We start from the raw sequence: 18323 nt of genomic DNA, 5'->3' as shown, positions 1-18323 counted from the left end.
TGCGCTCGCACACACACACACACACACACACACACACACACACACACACTGACCTGCCCAGCTGGGGGGTCTCCATGTACGGCCGACTGGTCGGAGAGAAGGAAGGTTTTTTGCTGCCCTGTTAGACAAGAAGAGAACAAAGTGAAAAAGGTTAGCCATCAGAGACACACGTTAGCATCAACCACACAGAGAGACGAGACAGAGACAGGGACAGGGACAGAGACAGAGACAGAGACAGGGACAGGGACAGGGACAGAGACAGAGACAGAGACGTGACGTTTTAACTCACCACTGATTCGTGTGAATGCCATCAGACAGAGAGTGTAGCTGTACTCGGCCATTATAGCCTACTGTTAGTTTTCAATGTTGGCACATAGAAATGAATGAATTCACCTCTTTGAAAATGACTGAGAAAGCTTTGATGGGAAATTAAGTTACATTTTTACATTACATTTACAGTATAACACAAACAGTTGCCAATTTATTAGGTACACCTAGCTAAAATTAACCTAGGCTTTAGTTTGTGGTGCTTGTGTGTTCTATTGCAGTGTTGGGCATACCCCTCAGATAGACGGACAGACGGACGGACATACGCTGTGTGTTCTATTGCAGTGTTGGGCATACCCCTCAGATAGACGGACAGACGGACGGACATACGTTGTGTGTTCTATTGCAGTGTTGGGCATACCCCTCAGATAGACGGACAGACGGACGGACATACGTTGTGTGTTCTATTGCAGTGTTGGGCATACCCCTCAGATAGACAGATAGACAGACAGACAGACAGACAGACAGACAGATAGATAGATAGATAGATACTTTCTTGATCCCAGATTTGGAAATGATGTGTTACAGCAGCAGCGGGTTATCCAGACAATGTACAGGAACTGTAAATAAAAATATCAACACAAGAGATAATACCTATAGTATACACAATATACAGAATTTATTAGAATACAATACAAAATATACCAGACTACTACAGCTAACATAGAAAAATATTAACAGCATAATATACTATATACATTAGCAAAGTGTGCAAGTTACAATTTGTTTTTAAAATAAAAATTAAATGAGGTAGTGAACCAAGGCGGCGGATCATGCAGGCTGCTGATTGGTGGCTGGGACCGAAGGTGAGGAAGGGGGAGGGGCCAGTCAAAGTCAGGGAAGACTGGGCACAAACACAGGTGGGACGGCCCTGGAGGCGCATGGTCCAGAGCATGGTCCGGAGGCGTGGTCCGGTGGCGTGGTCCGGAGGCGTGGTCCGGAGCATGGTCCGGAGGCGTGGTCCGGAGGGGTGGTCCAGAGCATGGTCCAGAGCATGGTCCGGAGGCGTGGTCCGGTGGCGTGGTCTGGAGGCATGGTCCGGAGCATGGTCTAGAGCAGGGGTGCACACACTTTTTCAGCATGCGAGCTACTTATAAAATGACCAAGTCAAAATGATCTACCTACTATAAAAATGCAAAAACATATATTTATTTATAAATATATTGAGTATTCTTTATATGTACAATATATGTTGGTGTACCTTGCATAACTGCATGAACCCATATTGTACAATATAACTCTGTACATTTTTTGTCATTACCTTACTCTGATGACTTGCACTGAATGGATAGTCCGGACAGTAGCTGCTGATAGCCAGCCTCAAGCACACTTCCAAATGATCATCAGTCAAGGTGGAACGGTATTTGGACTTAATAATCTTCATGTGGGAAAAGGCTGACTCGCATAAATAAGTGGAGCCGAATAATGCAGTCAAGGACGTAGCACATTTCCTCATGTTGGGGTACTTTTCCTCTGTGAGTAAGTTCCAGAACTGTCCATGAGCCCTGGACTTAAGCTGAATGTCAGCTTGTAGTGTCAAAATCTCATCCTCCACTCCAGATGAGTTCAGGTGAAACAGTGTTGCAATTTTTGATGCGAGTGAATCAGCCTCAGCATCTTCCCGAAAAGGGTAGCACATGAATGTAGCGACTGGCTCCAGTAAAACAAAGTCTTGAAAGCGTCTGTCAAACTCTGACAGACAGTTCTCAATCTGCTCTGATAGGCTGACGTCTATTTTTAATTTTTTTTTTTTTAATGCCATGCGATCTACCCACACTACCTTTGCGATCGACCGGTAGATCGCGATCGATGTATTGGGCACCCCTGGTCTAGAGCATGGTCCGGAGGCGTGGTCCAGAGCATGGTCCGGAGGCGTGGTCCGGAGCATGGTCCAGAGGCCTTGTCCAGAACATGGTCCGGAGCATGGTCCGGAGGCGTGGTCCAGAGCATGGTCCGGAGGCCTGGTCCAGAGCATGGTCCGGAGCATGGTCCGGAGGCGTGGTCCAGAGCATGGTCCGGAGGCCTGGTCCAGAGCATGGTCCGGAGGCGTGGTTCAGAGCATGGTCCGGAGGCGTGGTTCAGAGCATGGTCCGGAGGCCTGGTCCAGAGCATGGTCCGCAGGCGTGGTCCGGAGCATGGTCCAGAGCATGGTCCGGAGGCGTGGTCCAGAGCATGGTCAGGAGGCGTGGTCCAGAGCATGGTCCGGAGGCATGGTCCAGAGCATGGTCCGGAGGCCTGGTCCAGAGCATGGTCCGGAGGCGTGGTCCGGAGCATGGTCCAGAGCACGGTCATGAGGCGTGGTCCAGAGCATGGTCCGGAGGCGTGGTCCAGAGCATGGTCCAGAGGTGTTGTCCAGAGCATGGTCAGGAGGCGTGGTCCAGAGCATGGTCAGGAGGCGTGGTCCAGAGCATGGTCAGGAGGCGTGGTCCAGAGCATGGTCCGGAGGCATGGTCAAGAGCATGGTCCACAGCATGGTCCGGAGGCCAGGTCCAGAGCCGTGGTCTGGAGGCGTGGTCTGGAGGCGTGGTCCGGAGCATGGTCCAGAGCATGGTCCAGAGGCGTGGTCCAGAGCATGGTCCGGAGGCGTGGTCCAGAGCATGGTCCGGAGGCCTGGTCCAGAGCATGGTCCGGAGGCCTGGTCCAGAGCATGGTCCGGAGGCCTGGTCCAGAGCATGGTCCAGAGGCATGGTCAAGAGCATGGTCCACAGCATGGTCCGGAGGCGTGGTGTGGAGGCGTAGTCCGGAGCATGGTCCAGAGCATGGTCCGGAGGCGTGGCCCCCGCCCCTCCAGAGAAGCGAATGAGGTGTTGGCCTTAATTGACAATATGAATGAACCACAGTTAAACAGACAAATACACAGGACGGTCAGACGTGGACCATAACAGCTGCACTCACAGTATTCCCTCTGTGTCTTGAGCGGTGCAGTAAAACCCATAGACCCAGAAAGTAACAGTTAAATCCAGAGAAAAGCTTCTAGACCAATGGTAGCCATTGCCAGTGGCCGACTACATTTAAACACATCATGGTAACATTCTGAAATAGCTCCTTGTTCAATAAAAGAGCTGAGATACTGAAAAGCTATTTGATTCAGAAAGCAGCAACGCTACCACCAAGCTACTGAGAAATGTAGTTAACTAGTAATGCTGCTACTGCCCAACACTGCTATTGCATTATAATGACAAGTGTTTATTAATAATTTATACCAGTATGGGCAGACTAAATATTAGAAACACATCTCATTATAACCTAACACAATTCAACAGCACCACAAACTACATCCTCCAATGTTCATAACGTTGAATCAACACCTCTCGGAAACAGTTTCAACACAAATCGAAAATGATGACCTTCATAAAGGATTCATAGGCCTGTTGAATCAGGTGTACCTAATAAACTGGCAACTGTTGTTAAAAATGCTTAGTTAGGTTTGTTTACTCAAAAATGTCAGCAAGTAGTCCATCCGAGTCTCACCGAGCCCACGCTGACATTATTGTGTTAGCCAAATCACAATGCCCGATGATTCATATTTATTAATCAAGTACAGTCTCCACACATATTATTAAAAGACAGAGATTAAAATGTCTCGTCATGAATCAGTAATATTTATTGTCATTTCTTAAGTCCATTAAGTCCTTAAGTTCTATAAGTCCAATTGATTTTCACCACAACAGAAAAGAGACCTGTAAAAGAGACAACTGCTGCTGGTGGCTAACAGGCTTACAGGCCTCTGTCAGAGCAGCAGTTTACAGTTGAGGACATTACAGCATAAACAAATATATTAAAAAACATTTTTAAAATATCCATATTTGTTTTTGTTTGGATGAAATTCAAATGACTTTGCCAAGAGAGGACCTCTGATTATTTCTGATGATACATCTCCAATCACAGTGGAATGAGTTCATAATTCAGAGATCAAACTGTGTTACTACCGAACCCATCAGTGACCACAGCCTGCCTCAGTGCACTGACAGAGATTGACATTCATGTAATACCAAATCACATTAACATCTGGTGCTGCTGCACTTTCATCAGATATACAGTATCTACACACACACACACACACACACACACACACACACACATAGTTGTATCTTCAAGACACAGCTGAAAAAAAAGAAGGAAAAGAAAGATGGAAAAACTAAAAATGACTTCTTTTGGGAAGTGCTCATGTAGCCAAACAGCAGCTGTGACGGCGGCGCTTGTTGGTGTTAGTCCGACAACCGACTAGGCGCAGAGGGGGGGTTAATGGTGGAGCGAGGCCTATTCGGATTAAAAATGCATGCAGCGTGCACAGGATGGCGGCAACTGTGTCTATGTGAGCATCTCTTAAATGGTTGGCATTAATCTGATATATAGCTCTAATCCTTCCAGTGGTTGGGGTGTGTGTGTGTGTGTGTGTGTGTGTGTGTGTGTGTGTGTGTGTCTGTGTGTTATTTGTTTCAGCCTTGCTTGGAGCAGCTGACACCAAATCACGAGAAAAGAAAAGAAAAAGAAATGAGACTAAAGCACAGAATGCAGTAGAGAAGTTGAGAATAGAGGACAGAGTGTGTTTTAGATGTGCAACAGACAGAAGTGAGCAGAGAGTGAAACAGCAATGAATCCATTCACAATAATGATGAGTTAGTTCAGCAAACAATAGCAAACAGATAATTAGCTGTCAGCAGAACGTTGCAGTTGCTGTGGTGTTTATCATGCACGCAGGAACGTACGCTGCCCTGCAGACATGCACACGCATATTGATGTTTGGAATAAACAACAGAGATGTAGGCTACAAGTTAAATCTGAAACTTAGAGAATAATAATACAGCAGGTTCAATAATATGATTCATATGATCGATGATATATAAACCTGCAACATGTTCAGCTGCTGCTGATTGTCATCACAGTGATCCACAATGGTGCAGTTAAATACCACCATAGTGCCATACAATTAAAGGTCCCATATTATGCTCATTTTCAGGTTCATTTTTGTATTTTGTGTTTCTACTAGAACATGTTTACATACTGTAATGTCAAAAAAAACCTTTATTTTCCTCATACTGTGGGCCTGAATATGCCTGTATTTACCCTCTGTCTTAAACGCTCCGTTTTAGCGCATTTCAACGGAATTGTGACGAAATTACAACAGAATTGCATTGCATTTTTTTTGCATGTTTTTTTTATAAAATTATTTTTAAAGTTTAGTTCAGTTAGAGTTGACATTTATGTTTAAGAATAATTGCACACAATCTGAGAACAAAATGATTGCTTTAAATCTTCATATTGTCACATTGACATTGTGACAGAAATGGAAATGATGATTTTAAAGATAATCGTGTTTTGTTTTCTGGGGACACCGTTACAGTATATAACTGACCCTAAACCATCTCTATCACATCTATTACATGTCAACCTGTAATCTTATTAAAAGTGTGGAGCGCCCAGTGATACTTTGGCCAAACTTGTTTAAAAAAAATAATAATAATTGAACATAAACCATGATCTTTTTTCTAATCTTAACAAAGAGGTTTTGTTGCCGAAGCCTAACCAATCGTTTCACATCATTAACCACGGGTCATTGTGCATTTCTGTGTGATAGGAGGCTGATGTGAAGCGTATTTCTGAAAAGTATTTTTAGTTCAGAAACGTCAACATTCAACGTATCCGTATTGTCAACTTAAATTTTTTTTTTTTTTTCTGGCGAGTGGGTCAGCTATGTTTACGGCTCTTCTAAACTTTTGTTCACTCCAACTGACTGTCATGGAGATGATGTCAGATATCACTGAATGGAGGGATGTGATGTCATGACCCACCAACATTTACAGTGTGGCCCCTTTATCTGATCAACTGCTACCTTTGAAATAACATGTGATCAACTCGAGGAAAGGGATTACTTTAAATGTGTGTGTGTGCGTGTGCGTGTGCATGTGTGTGCGTGCGTGCGTGCGTGCGTGTGTGTGTCAGGGCTGAGCACCTCGACTAGGGGCCCCTGGCAGGTGACTGGGCCTGATTCCATTAAGCAGCCAGTAATTTGGCCCACGCTTAATCAAATCAAGTTTAATACCTCCGATCAAATTACAGCAGCCTCCTGTGTCCCATCACACTGAGCCAGAGAAGAAGAGATGGAGAGATGGAGGGAGAGACCGAGGGAAGGAGGGAGAGACCGAGGGAAGGAGGGAGCAAGGGAAACGGAGAGAGGGAAGTCAGTGTACAATAAACGTGAAAAAGGGTGTTGTGGAGACGAGTGGTAATCAGTGGTCACCACATGTATGAAAATGATTAAATGAAGAGTGAATGGGGGCGTGGGGGGAGAGGATTTGAGTGAGAAAGGAAAAAATGACAGAGAGGAAGGAGATAAGACAAGGTGTAGAAAGTAAAAAGTGAGGAGATTGGATGGAGGGGTTGCTGAGATGAAAAAGAAGTAGGAAGGAGGGATGAGGCAAATAAGTGAAGGAAGAAGAAAAGGAGCAGGTGAGAATGAATGAAGCAGTCCGGTGTGTGTGTGTGTGTGTGTGTGTGTGTGTTAAAGAGGGAAAGAGAGAGAGCCACTACAACTATAGAGGAAATTGATTCAGCTTTTCAGGAAAGTGGACCAAGGAGTAAAATAATAACCTTCTCCTCTCAGTGTTTTTGTGGGAGACAGATTATTAGATATGAAACTGGCCACTTGTATTAAAACACAGTGTTGCTCACATTCTGATATGATACATATCATGTTGTTAGTTTGGTTATGCATTTACCAAAGAATGCTAGCTGCAAGGACTTTGTCGTGTTGGTGATGCCCTGGTGTCTGTGCATTATAAATGCTCATTCCACAGATGTGAAACGTTAGTGATATCATGCAAATAAAAAGGGTGATCACATCAATAAAGCCACTGGACTGTACTTGTTCTTCATTTCAACAAATTGTGACCATGATGTCTCAGCATGCCCTTGACGTCACACACCTTGGCGTCAGTGTAGGTTTCGGCAACAAAACCACTATAGTTAGGTTTAGGAAAGAACTACATGGTTGGGCTTAAAACTACGATGTTTCTATAGTGAAAATGACACGAATGTTATGAACACGGGACATGACCACAGACTACTGGATGAAAGCCTTGTGCTTATAGGACCCATCCATCTCCCCTCCTGTACGCCCTGTGTCTTCCTGCTCTTTAAACTACGTCAGCACAGCACTTTCTCTGAGCGTTTGCTGTTTCATTGTAGTTAATGGAAAGCCTGGTGCGTCTCATATTGGTGATAAAGGGTGTGTTCGTGCGACCGTGACAAAGCCTCAGTATTTGACGCCCTGGGAATGACATCGGGCTGGCAATGCATAAGGAGTGTGATTTGAGGAGAAGCATCGTTTAAAATTTTACAAGAGAGATAAACACAGCTTAGAAATAACAGAAACAGAATAATGTGCGGTGTATTTTTATCCAGATGATAATTATTTTGCCAGTTTTGTCAGGTTGAGTAGAGACAAAGATACATACAACAATCATATTCATTAATCAATCATTTATGGGAAACATTTTTACTGCTCTACACAGGAGTAAGGAAGAAACAGTGAAAGAAAAAGCACATGGTTTACATGGGATCCCCCCCCCCCCCAACACACACACCTTACAAATGTTTCTTAAGTCCCCGTCTTGCACAAACAGTATGAGATACAGTTAAGCTAATCTTACCTAGTGTCATTATTTGTCATAAGCAATGGTAAAAGCCCAAATGTCCGATGAAAAAGGCTTTTGGTATTTTTCAACCTGGACCCTATTTTCACATGTTTTTGTGTCTAAGTGACTAATGGAGACAATCTCTCCAATCTCTCTAGTTCAACTGGCTTTGCTTCAGGAAACCTCTTTAAAGGAGTATGAGCTAAAAGAGGACATGCATCTTTAGTAGTACGGTGTGGTGGTGTGGTGGTGTTTTGGTGTGGTGGTGTGGTGGTTTGATGGTGTGGTGGTGTGATGGTGTGGTGGTGTGGTGGTGTGGTGGTGTGATGGTGTGATGGTGTGGTGGTGTGGTGGTGTGGTGGTGGTGTGATGGTGTGGTGGTGTGGTGGTTTGGTGATGTGGTGGTGTGGTGGTGTGGTGATGGTGTGGTGGTTTGGTGATGTGGTGGTGTGGTGGTGGTGTTGGTGTGGTGGTATGATGGTGTGGTGGTGTGGCGGTGTGGTGGTGTGATGGTGTGATGGTGTGGTGGTGTGATGGTGTGGTGGTGTGGTGATGTGGTGGTGTGGTGGTGTGGTGGTGGTGGTGGTGTGGTGTGGTGGTGTGATGGTGTGGTGGTGTGGTGGTTTGGTGATGTGGTGGTGTGGTGGTGTGGTGGTGTATTGGTGTGGTGTTGTTGTGGTGTGGTGTTGTGGTGTGGTGGTTCTTGTGGTGGTGTGGTGGTGTATTGGTGTGGTGTTGTGGTGGTGTGGTGGTTTGGTGGTGTTGTTGTGCTGTGGTGGTGTTGTTGTGGTGTGGTGTGGTGTTGTGGTGTGGTGGTTCTGGTGGTGGTTTGGTGGTGGTGTTGTGGTGTGGTGGTGTGGTGGTGTTGTTGTGGTGTGTTGTTGTGGTGTGTTGTTGTGGTGTGGTGGTTCTGGTGGTGGTGTATTGGTGTGGTGTTGTGGTGGTGGTTTGGTGGTGTTGTTGTGCTGTGGTGGTGTTGTTGTGGTGTGGTGTTGTGGTGTGGTGGTTCTGGTGGTGGTTGGTGGTGGTGTTGTGGTGTGGTGGTGTTGTTGTGGTGTGTTGTTGTGGTGTGGTGGTTCTGGTGGTGGTGTATTGGTGTGGTGTTGTGGTGGTGGTGTGGTGGTTTGGTGGTGTTGTTGTGCTGTGGTGGTGTTGTTGTGGTGTGGTGTTGTGGTGTGGTGGTTCTGGTGGTGGTTTGGTGGTGGTGTTGTGGTGTGGTGGTGTTGTTGTGGTGTGTTGTTGTGGTGTGGTGGTTCTGGTGGTGGTGTGGTGGTGTATTGGTGTGGTGTTGTTGGGGTGTGGTGGTTCTGGTGGTGGTGTGGTGGTACAGGTGGTGGTGTGGTTCACCTCTGACTGAGATTGTCATAATGCATAATGCAGAAAGGTATATTGTGATTTAAGAGATGCGGTATGGGGAAATGTTTCACATTTCATGATCTGTGCTCCACCTGGTAGTACAAGCTAGCATTTCACACACACACACACACACACACACACACACACACATACACACACACCCCTCTGAGGTTGCAGGTTGTATGACGCCTACATACATCAGATTCCATAGTCATTCTTGGAAACTCTTATTCCCACCTGAGAGCTGCCGGAAGGGATTTACCAGATAGTTTCTGTATGCTGAACAACACCTGTACGAGTCCCCCCCCAACACCCCCCCCGTAGGTAGAGAGCAGCCAGAAACAGACCCTTCAGGCAGAAACATTTAGTTTATTAATATCATTTTATTTAGCCATAACGATATCAATTCTAGGTTCCAATCATTGTCTGAGAGACTATAACAATCAGAAACAATCACCTCCATTGACATTGAACATTTAGATGAGCTTAATCCAATGAACAATGTGTTCTCAGTGGCTGGCTGGTACAAGGTGGTTGTCAGGTTGAATGTGGTAGTTTCTTTGGTGAGTGGGTGCTATGAGTTTCTAGTGGTAGATGTACTACAAGTAGAGTAACAGGTAGTGTCATCAGTAGAACTAGTAGATGTATCAGAAGTACTAACAGTACTATAGAGCAGTAGTAGGAGTGTGATCAGGGGGGTGTTTGTAGGAGTTGACGAGGTCTCGGGCTAAGCACACACCATCTGAGGCTGAGGGTTTCTTGCGGTGGTCCCTGCTGTTCTCCCTGGAACATTACCCACATTTCTTTTCATTTTACTACATTGTGTGACTACTGCAAACATTACATTTAATTTGAAATTACAGTGTTAATAGTAATGTTAAGACAATTGTTCTGGACAAAATGGACATCTGCAGGTCAGCTGAGAGTTCTCAAACCTACGGCGCCAGTGTCAAATTACTACTTTACTTTATTTTTAGTTCATTTTTACAGTTTTTATTTGACTGCTGTAATATTGAATTAAACAAGCAGCCTGATGACAGTAGATTGAATTGAAACACTTCTTTATTTGTACAACTATTTAGGGAATATCAGGTGTTTTGACAATCTCGCTTTTCTCCAAACGATGTTACCAACAACTCCAAGTATGCTATATCCTTTAACTCATGTCATATGCCTACATGACAAAATCATGTTTTACCTTAAACACCCGGCTTCTTTGCTCCGAGCCTGTTTTTGCAGCCGCTCTGAGGGCCTGTAGTTGAAAATCTCTGAACTCTTCAGAATGTGCTGGTGTCCTCAGTGGATGAAACGCTCCCCAGCACCCAGCCAGCCACCCAGGACAGCTGCTGGGTGAGCCCGACAGCCGGGCAGAAGAACATTGTATGCTGTGCAGATGGACTGGCCGAGCTTGTAGCCTGTAGGTTACAAGAAGAAGTGACTCAGCCCCGCTCCCTCAATCTCACTACATCCACGCACACAGGCAGCAGCAGGGGTAGGTGTGGTCAGGTAAGATTATTTCATAGAAGGTTCTGTAAATGGGGATAGTGTTTTTTCCACGCAAATTTAATAAATAAGTGGTGGAAAAGAGTGTGTCCTGGTGAGACAGTGGTCATGTGCTGGCACTAACACCTCTTCCCCTTGAACATCCCACGTCTCTTATCGGAAACTCACAATCCCATATTTCCCCCCTCAAGTTAAACCCCATACACCCTCTTCTTCTCACTACCATCCCAGCAAGTCTCTCGCAAGTCTGCAGCAGTTCTCCCAGCAGGTGTTTGTGAACCACAACCCTGCAGATTGTCCTGCTGGGGCAAGATGAATGGTTGCAGCGCCTGGACGTGTTTCAGCACCACCTTTATGAAGCCACATGTAGCAAATGTTAATGAGAGCTCCCAAATGCCAACGAACAAAGGAGATAGGCCTGTTAAATACACAATCACTGATGAATAACAGCAAGTGCGGCATTGAGACTATTAACAGAAAGACAAAGGCTTGGGGAAAGAAAAGAGGACATAACGGAAGAAAGAAAGCGAGTTCAACCTGCAGAGTGCACCATGGGTGAGACAGGAACAGGAAACATGAGGAATTACAAAGAAACAGGCAGAGCAAGATATACTGTTGGACTATATGTGGATAGGAAGAGAAATGACAGAAACAATGAAGAAAAATGTAAAAATAGGAAGAGGGAGGAGATCCAGTGAAGAGTGTGTGCATCATGTATTGAAGATAGAACGCCTTATAAATAAAAAAAACTGAAAAAAGTGGAGGGAGATTGCTGATGGGAAGGATGTAAAAATGAAAAATGACTAAGTGTAAAGCCTCCAAACTAAGAAACAAACACACCGTCCAAAACAACCAAACATGCATAAATAATCACAGAGAGCACAATGCAGTGTTACGCTGAAGGACAGAGTCACTGTTGGTTTTTGGTTTGGAGGGGAGAAACGCTGTGAAAGCTCCTGACTGTTGGGTGGATGGTGGTGGGGAACACATGAAGCCTGTTTCTTGTGGTAATGAGGAGAGCTGAGCTGAGAGGATGTTCATCAGCTGTTAATGTTGGAAAACCAGCTTCCTCACCAGCAGTAATCTTGTAGGTTTATTCTGGTTTAAGTGGGGCTTCTTCACCACGAGTAACGGGCCTTTTTACTTTCAGATGTGTACTAGCTGTTGGATGATGCTGGCTACTTATCCCTATCTGACTCTGAACATGTGACGGACACCAGGATGCTTCTGGCCACAATCATTTCCTGATTAACTGATTACATCATCGATGTCAAGTATAAATACAACAACAGAAGCTGAGTGGATTCCATTGACTTCCAGGCAGCACTCGTCCCACCATGGTGTAAATGACGCCTCTTGCTGATCTAGGTATATCCATGTGGTTTACCAGATGGCAAATGAGGCTCAGCTGCAGGGCCACGATGAGGGATCAGGGGCTTGTCCCCTACTTAAGTGACATTTGATGGGCTGGGCTGCGGTTAGAACCTTGGGATGTCATTTTACTTCTCCATAGGGAGGGCATAAAGGGGAGGATATTACAGATACGACTGAGCTGGCAGGGTACAGTGGCAAGTTCTGTACACTAACCAAGCTAACCAAGCTAACCAAGCTAAGTGCTGCCAGAAAAAGTCAATCTAGTTGAAAAGAAGGTTGAGAAAACAGAGAATATTTCCTTTATTGATAGGTAGCATTGGATAGTATGTTTAAACTATTTATTCACTGGAAATAGTATGCATTTGCATACTGTTTGTTTCATACTAAGGTTTCACACATAATACAAAATCTCACATACATTTCGGACGCAGCCGAATCCACCCAGGGCGTTCGACCAACAACACTTTTGTTTTCCCTTTGATATCCCATGGATCTTTCTCCACCCTAACACTGGTTTTAGTTGATCAGGTTAGCTCGGGGCCATTGGAGCCACATCCAGCAAGCTGCAGTTACCTCGTTTTTGTTCACAGACAGAAAGAGAAAGAGCTCCCACAGAGTATTATAGCATACATACCAGTATCTCCCTCGAGTCACGACACAATGATGACTGAATCTCAGGCTCGTTCCGCCAGTGTCCCTGAAAAGAGAAATAGCATCCCGTCCTACGTAGGTTCCCCTCCCAACCCTGCCGGCCCTCCCCGCCCGGCAGAGCCAGGACATGAAGCTATCATGGTGGACTCCGGATACATTCTTCAACCCACTCATCCAGCCCAAAGTATGCCACCGCAGGCTACTGACAACAATCAACCCCGACAACGGTTGCACTATGGCTCAATCACCGATCAGAACCCTCCCTTTGTAACAGATGACAGGTCCAATGTATTCGATCCCATGTCTGTTTATCAGGGAATTGGGCATGAGGACTTAAGTCACGGAACACTCAGGTGATGCCAAGGCCTCAAGCGGAAAGGGATGATAGCTGGATAGAAAATGACTTGAAGGAACCTGAGCTGCCATCGCTGCCGTGCTTATCCTGATCCTAGTCCCTTGAAGAGAGAAGGGTCTACCCTCAACCATCCGGTGCTCCAACACTTGATATTCCAGGGGGAACTTCTGGGCCAAAAATTGTGCTGAGGAGTCATAATGAAGGAGATTGAGACAGCAGGGACAAGGTGGAGACATCAGCGGCAGTAAAACACCCCTAGTCATCCCTAGCTCAAGACAAGCCCCGGAGCCCAGCTCCCTTAGCCGAGCCACGCTGCTCATGCGGGTAGTGTGGCTGCTCTAACCTGTTAACATGGACACCTAAATAAAAAACAACAGGTTCTGCAGCTGCCACGCGTTGCTGGTGTTCCCTGTTTGGCCCGGGGCTTAGCCTGTTAGTCTGTTAGCCTGTTAGCCTGTTAGCCTTTTAGCCGAGGATCTGACTTTAACACCACGTGAGTAGTCAAAGTGGCAGATTCAACGCTCTCCGGTCCAGGGTGGGGCTCCACATCGCTCAGAGAAAGCTCTTTTGAGAAGATAACAAAATGAAGCACAGGAAGTGAAAAAAACACATGACCTCCTGAGGTCACTTCAGCTGTGACACACATAAGAACAGAGCAAAGGATTTCACTTCAAGTGGGACAAAGACTGAATCTTCAGAAAGAGACTGTGATATTGTGCTTCAGAAAACTAGTAGTACAAGCTGAGTCTGTTGATGACGGTCAGGAGACCCTCTCTGACTCCCTCTTTCTCTTTAACTCTCTATATCATAACATACACACACACCACATACACACACACACACACACACAAACCACACACATGCACACACACACACACACGCACACACACACAAACCACACACACACACACACACACACAGACACACACATGTATGCACACTACACACAAAATTGCACACACACACATGCACACTACACATGCTTTCACACTACATACACACACCCGTGCACACACACACACACACACTAAGGTCTCGTGTGTTCATTCTACCTTGAGTGAGGGAAATGCTTTCCAGCTCTCTCACAGTCACTTGTTGACCTAGTAAACTCACCTGAACCTGTCTGCAGAATGTGTGTGGGCACTCAGCTGAGCCGTGGTGTCCCCCATATTTATAGGCTTATTGAATGAACTAATGTATGAGTTATCTTTACATTTAAAACACACGTCCCCCTCCACCCCCCAAAATAACCTCATTTATTTTCATTGACTAAGAGTGCCTTTATGTTTCTAGTAAAACAATACACCATCCTGATGCACCTTACAGAAAGTGACAAAAAGAACATCACAATGTCACCCATGGTAAACAGGCAGCTGGACAATGAGACAGGTTTCCTCTAGCTAACACAGACTTCAGTGACTGACAACACATTCAACATGCTTGCTCTCACAAATCAGCCAATTTACCAGAAAACTCAAATTACAGTTGGGTTTAATTTATAATCCAAAAACCAAAAACTGTTTGAAATAACAGTGATGATAGAAGTATCTTTGGGGGCAAACATATCTGGAACCTTTGTAGACTAGATTACCTGTGGAATGGATTCAACCATGCTAATAGAGATAGGATCAGAATAGCATCAGAATACCCTCACTGTTGGTTTGTGAGGAAGAGAGAGAGACGTTTCAGGACCGGAGTAGATCCTGTGCACTGGACTATCTCTCTTTTAAAATCTTTTCCTGTGGCTGATTTTCACAGTCCCACATATCTCTCCATCTTTATGGCTGACTGTCCTTACTTTTTGAAGACCCACAGTATGCAGAATGGCCGTTTCAGTTCTCGCCCTCGTTTATTGTACCAGGTCCACATAAAAGCTTGATTGTAGTCATATACTGCAGTATGCTTGGCTGTGTGTTATGGCCACTGATCTTTATGTCTCTCTGCACAGAAGGAAGACCCCAACCTCAGCACAACATCAGCTACAGGCATTCATGCTTGTGGTGTGTGCATGTGTGTGTGTGCGTGATGAAACTCTCAGCCGCCACCACCACCACCACCACCACCACCACCAGTCCATCTGCATACATTCTCCCAGGGGATACATACAATAGGAACACTTAAATGAGGCATGCATAAATGGATGAAGCCCCTCTCCCGTCATATGCAAGGCCCTGTGTGTACGTTCCTGTGTTTTATTCTCCCTCCTACATGCCTGGTGGTGGCAGTTTGGTAATTGAAAGTGAAATGGAGGAAAAGAAAGAAGGAGAGGGCGGGGATATGAAGATGGAGCGGGATGAGGAGGGAGGGTGAAGTTGTAGGCGTCAGACACAATTAACCCGTGGAATAATTCAGGGATCAGATGTGCTGTAAACACTTGAAAAAAAAGAGAGTGAGAAGTGAAAGGGGTGAGATGAAAGAGTGTAACATGATAATGTAATGAGTCCCACTGTGGGTATGTGGAAGAAAGCATGTGCTGCATTTGTGTGTGTGTGTGTGTGTATGTGTGTGTGTGTGTGTACACGGATCTGTGGATATCTATTGAATTTGACTACACCGCTCTCTCTTTGTAAACATCTGAATGCCTCCATGTCCGATGGACGAGCGGTAAGCTGCCATCTCTGGGTGGGTGAACTCTATTTCACGGGTTAGTGCTACAGCGAACAACGACAGCATCTAGCCTTTTGGCTCCATAAAGCACAGAACCGCTCGCTCTCCATCTCACAAATACTGTTAGAACATTTTCAGTTCCATCTCAGTGGCGCTATCTCCGGCAAAGCCACCGCTCTAGGCCATGAGGGGAGCTTCTCCAAACTACCACCCAAGCCAGAGGAAGCTTTTCTGGGATTACGACCAGAGCACCACTGCTCCCCCTGAAGGCCAGTACCTACTATATCTCCCTGGACAGAGGAAGGAGGACACAGGAAAAGAACATGCATGGCAGGTTTCAGAAGCAAAACAATCTAAAAAAGCCACGGGTGGATTAGTCAGAGTGCAACACTACCTGACCAGCAATAACTTCACCAAACTACTGCAGAAAAAGTCAAACATTATTCAGTCATACTCTACTTCATAAGAGGGCGTTATTATAATATGCAATATGCAAAAAGTCACATTTCTGTGAAGATCATATGTGATTCTGATTGGCCTTTATACACTAAATATTTCCACATATGTAAATCTGCAAAGGCCACAGCTTTAGATTACAGAGCTTAACAGAGCATTTTGAAAATGACCAGTCCAACGTAGGCTACTCATAGTTAAGCCTGCAAAATGTATAACCGGTGTGAGTGAAATGTAAAGCAGAACTCTTCAGTCAAAACTAAGTAAGCAAGGTTTTAGTCAAAGTATTAAGAAAGTGAAGTTAGTGGAGCACCCCCTTTGTTCCACTGGTCTCTCGCAGAAAAACATTGGGCTTTGAAAGAAGGTATTCAGTCCATAGAGACAGGCACACACACACACACACACGCATACACACACACACACACACACACACACCTTCAGTGATTTCCACACTACTACCAGGAGTGCTAAAACTGCTGAGCTGAGAATTATCTAAGCTAGCATTTTCAGTTTGTGTCAGTGGCAGAGGGAAACAATGCAAGACTAATGGGCGGTTGGTAGAATAAGTGGGTGTGTGCGTATGTTTGTGTGTGCGTGAGTGCGCATGTGAGAATGCATGCATCTTCCTGTGCTTGTGTATTTGCATGCACAACAGTCTTCCAGCGGGTGTTACCTTAATGCTAAGTCAGGCTAATGTATTCAGCCTACTTTGGATTAATGCACCTTCGGAGGGGCTCGGAGAACTTCTGCTAACTCAGGCTAAGGTGCTAGCTCACTAGCATATGGCAGGCCATAAAGGGAGACCGCTGTTCACTGGATGTAAAGTACACAGACACAAATCCCCGAAAGGAAAGCCACTCGACAACTCCCCTGATGTCCAAGCACTCCAGTCACTGTATCACTTTAATCATGTGGATTAATCATCCTCATCATCATTATGGGCCCCCGTGTCCAGTAATGAGACCCACACCCAGAGAGGAGGGGGATCGCCTGAGACTGGCTTCCTTCTGTACAGCACTAAATTCACATTAATGAATATTTGCAGTCATGATAAATTGCTTTTCATGACACAGCTTATGCACTAGTGTCAGATGTTACTCATGTAAAAGTGCAACTGAAAATGATCTGTATTTATTGTTTACCATACAGATCATTCAGTGAACAGTAGAATCAGCTCCTGTGTTGTTTCCTACACTGTAGTTCCTGTGGTTGCCTTGGTTACACATCCCCCCTCTCCTTGCCGATATTTACATTGAAGACAATGGAAGCAACCGCTTGCTGTGTGAAAGCACCGTATTGGTGATGTGATGGCTCACTGATGTACATACTGACGGGCACTTGAACCAACCGATGGACATACCAGAATGTCCTGATTAGGGTTTTAATCCAACGTTTTTACAGTTCTTGACTTCTTCATTTTTAACTTTATTGATATAATTATAGGCTTAACCAGCATTGTGTGAACTTGTTTGGCCGAGGATTGAATGTAACGGACATTCCGTTATATATAAAAGTCCCTCCTTTAAGTTGCTTTTAAAGACTAAAATAGGCTTTCCTTGATTTTGTTTTCGTTTTTTTTCCTTTTCATCACAGATTTATTTTTCTGAATTCCTCATGACTGTGCTCATTTGAAACATTAATGGTTTGTCAGTGATGTTCTAAATGAAAGCTTCTCCTACAACAAAGAATACATTTCTGGAGGAAGGGATGACATGTATTTAGGATTTCTTTATGCTGTGTAGATCTCACATAGTAATGGCTCCAATGGAAACTCCAGTGTCAGCCTAATATAAACATGACCTGTCTCTCTCTCTCTCTCTCTCACACACACACACACCAGTATTCACCTCAGGTGTAAATCAATTCCAAGTTGTTGTTGTGTGTGCATGTGCTGCATGTGTGAATGCTCTGGTATGAACGATGGCATGTGTTGTGTTTGATAGCGAGTGAGAGAGAGAGAGAGAGAGAGAGAGAGAGAGAGTAGTGGCATGTGTATACGTTTGTGTGTATGTGTGTGTGCGTTGGGATGTGTGAAGTGAGACGGGCACAAAGCAACAGAG

Source organism: Sebastes umbrosus, chromosome 20 (assembly GCF_015220745.1).
Source record: "Sebastes umbrosus isolate fSebUmb1 chromosome 20, fSebUmb1.pri, whole genome shotgun sequence".
NCBI lineage: Eukaryota > Metazoa > Chordata > Actinopteri > Perciformes > Sebastidae > Sebastes > Sebastes umbrosus.
This window is presented reverse-complemented; position numbering follows the sequence as displayed.